Genomic DNA, 3,813 nt, shown 5'->3' on the forward strand with positions numbered 1-3,813 from the left:
GATGAAGAGTTTGAGGATGGGGGAAGAGGGATGGGAAAGAAGAGTCGGAGGAAGATGAAGAGGAAAAGAAAGTGGATGATGAGGAAAAGGAGGAAGAAGAAGAGAGGGAGGGGACTAGGAAGAGGAGGAAGAAAAAGATGATGAGGAAGACGAAGACGCGAAAGAGGAGGAATAGGAGGAGGAAGAGGAAGATAAAGAGGAGAAGGAGAAGGAGGAGGAGGGAAAGGAAGAGGAGGGGGAAGAAGGTGAAGATCAAGAAGAGAAAGAAGTAAAGGGAGCAGAAAAAAACAAAGAAAATTAACGAAGAAAAGAAACGTAGAACAATGCTAAATAAAAAAGAAAGAAGGAAAGAAAGAAAAGAGAAAAAATAGGAAAAAAGAAGAAAAAGAAAAAGAAGACGAAAAATAAGTAGAAGGAGGAGAAGAGGAGAAGAAAAAGAGGAAGAAGAAGACGAAAAAGAAGAAGAAGAAGAAGAGGACGAAGAAAGAAAGAATGCTACATGTTGGAAATATTTTTTATCTTTTATTTATTCTTTGGAAAACGAAAAATTCTTCTTCAGCAAAAAAAAAAAAAAAAAAAGTATATATATATATATATATATATATATATATATATATAAACATATGTACATTTATATATATATATATATATATATATATGTATATATATATATATATATATACACTTATAAAATTCTGATCATCTTGTTTGTTATCTTGCTTGAAACCGTCTGCTGAAGAAAATATATGACGTCACGACTGAGGACCAGCCAATCAGAGGAAGAGATCAGAGGAAGAGATATGACGTCACGACTGAGGACCAGCCAATCAGAAGAAGAGACATGACGTCACGAAATTCGCTCTGTGGGTCCCAAGGAACCCCAGCGCTGAGCGCGTGACGTCACAACTGCTAATTTTCCAATTTTCCAATTTTTTACTTTCCAATTTTTCGATTACATATTTTCTGACCATTGATATCTAAAATTTCCATATTCAGTATTTAAAAGTATTGCCAACTCCTGAATTAGCATCTGTGAGACATAATGCGTTTATTAAAATATTACAAACCGTATAAATCATATGATGCGTAGTGTTCCAAGCAACGACGACATGACGTCACAATCTTCTGCATTTCACTTCTTATAGCTAAACAAGTTACTACCTTTGTCTACTGAATAGAGGTAAGAGCTCTAGATTATACTCAATTTGATATAAAAACTTATTTTCTGTGATTTATATTATACAATGATAGTGACATAATATATCTATCAAGCTTTCGTCTTCAAAGAGACATCTTCAGGATTGACAAAGTTCTTTAATGTTAAACAAAAACAAAAATATTGGTACAATTTTGACTAGAAAATAAACATGTAAATAACAAAATGAAAAGGTATAACAAATGTATAGATTAGTATGATATACACAAGTGGTGTCACTTACATCTAGAAGTGGTAGGTGAAAGAGGGTACTACTCCTACTCAAACTGTACCTGTCTGTTTAGTCTGCCTTGTGGTTGTATTGTGGGGGGGGAGGGAAGGGGAGGAGAAGACCTCGATATAACGTCGTCTCAAGAGCTCGTCGTTATAGAGGGAAATACTGGAGGTCATATTGAATTGGATGTTAATTGTAGGTACATTATATCTGATGTGAAAATCCTCTAGAATTTTTAATCTTCTAGGGTCCTCATTGTGTCTGATGATTTTAGTACACTTGATCAGGGTGTCTCTGTCAATGTTCTGGTTATGTTTTGCGTAATGTTCTTTAATAGCCCCGTGTTGCTGGTGTAAAGATAGTCTTCTGCTGAGACTACATCTGGTAGGTCCAACGTATGTATAATTTCGAGGTGCACAACCCTCGGCTAAACATTGAAACAGATACACCACGTTGGTTTTGGATGGAGAGTCAGTTCGATCATTACCATTTTTCTTCATAGCCATTGAGCTGGTTCTAGAGTTTCTATAATAAATAAGAACCCGAATTCTACAGTTCTCACTTGTGGGGCGACAATTAATTATTCTTAATAATAACCCTGATCACTTTTCACCTTATTTTAAGAATCAGTCAAGGCGTTACGGAAGAAATTATTAATAAAATTAGGCTTAATGGAACAGTGACTGGGCTTAATTTTACTCATCATCTTGTTGGTTATGTCATCAAAGTCACAGTTGGCAGAGCCGTTATTAGTGAGCATTTGCCATAAATGTTCAGCATGTGGTGTTTCCCACGAGAAACAAACTTTTATTGCTTTCCTGACGCAAGCTCTAATTACACCTTTCTTATGATTATCGTTGCACTCGCTGTTACCGTTCATGCATTTATTAATGTTAGTGGGCTTACGGTAGACGCTAGTAGTAAAGTTAGTAGAGATTGAATCAACCAAGACGTCAAGGAAAGGAAGTTTACCATTGATATTCATCTCAGTTGTGAAATTTAAACCTGAAATTTCTTGTAAGTGCAGCCTAAGTCTCTCTAGGAATTTACTAGAGTGCGTACACACGAAAAAATCGTTGATGTACCTACCGTAAGTTCACTCGAAAGGAATACTGTCTCTTAAACAGAAGACATGAAGCCTTGGGCAAATAAGATACCCAAGAAGGAGCCCATTGCGATTATATATATATATATATATATATATATATATATATATATATATATATATATGAGGTGTGTCAGAAAATTCCTAGGACTGGTGTCACAAAATATTTATTTCAAAACCAAACCACAAACTTCGAGTTTTCCCCTTCAAAGTAATCCCTCACGGTGTATACAGCTGTGACCTCAACTCTCTGCAGCCACTGAACCATTTTCCATATGCTTTTATATACATATCCTCAGTTTCAGGTCGTCAAGCAATGAACACAGAGCAACGAACAAACTTGAAGTTTCAGGTCCGGTTGGGGAAAACTCGGTCAGAAGGACTGGAATTGCTGCAGCAAATGTACGGAGATGAGACGATGTCATGTTCAAGTGATTTCGAGTTTAACGAGGGACGCGAGGACGTGGAAAACGACCCCAGGAGTGGAAGGCCTTCAACGGGCAAGGCTGAGGTCAATATTGAGTGCGTCAGCCAGATGGCACATTGCGATCGTCAGCTGACTGTTCGACTGATCGCAAATGAGCTGGCCATGAATCAGGACAACGCCTTGGAGATTATCGCTGAAGACTTGGACATGCGGAAAGTCTCCGCAAAGATGGTACAGAAACTGCTGAACGATGACCAGAAGGAGCAACGCATGCAAGTATGTCTGGACACCTTCGAGCGTCTTGAAACCGAACCAGACTTGCTAGGGAGTCATCACCGGTGATGAGTCATGGATCTTCGAGTACGAACCGGAGACCAACAGCCAGAGTCTTCAGCGGAAGAGTCCGACGTACCAACCGCCAGAGTCTTCAGCGGAAGAGTCCGACATCGCCAAGGCCGAAGAAAGCAAAACAGTCGAAATCCAAAGTCAAAGTCATGTTGATCACATTCTTCGGTGTGAGGGGCACCGTCCACTGCGAGTCCTTGCCACAGGGCCAGACGATCAACCATCATGTCTACAAAGAGATATTGCGGCGTTTGCTTCCTTCATTGCGCGAGAAGAGGCTAGAGTTGTGGTAAGACAACTCTTGGCTGCTTCATCATGACAATGCGCCTGCTCACAGTGCCCTGAGAATTCGACAGTTCCTGGCCGAGAAGAACATCGCCGTACTGAAGTAACCTCCCTAATCACCCGACCTGGCTCCGTGTGATTTTTTTCCTCTTCCCAAAACTCAAGGGTGTCATCAAGGGACCCGTTTTGAAGACGTGGAGGACATCAAAAAGGACGTGACG

General features: G+C 39.6%; 1 pseudogene; it reads left to right on the forward strand.

Annotated features, from left to right (window-relative positions):
* Positions 1-2,851: 2,851 nt before the first annotated feature.
* LOC143041295 (protein GVQW3 pseudogene) lies at positions 2,852-3,304 on the forward strand (annotated as a pseudogene).
* Positions 3,305-3,813: the final 509 nt, after the last annotated feature.

The sequence above is a fragment of the Oratosquilla oratoria genome, chromosome 30, assembly GCF_046742065.1.
Source record: "Oratosquilla oratoria isolate Oo_2021 chromosome 30, ASM4674206v1, whole genome shotgun sequence".
Lineage (NCBI taxonomy): Eukaryota > Metazoa > Arthropoda > Malacostraca > Stomatopoda > Squillidae > Oratosquilla > Oratosquilla oratoria.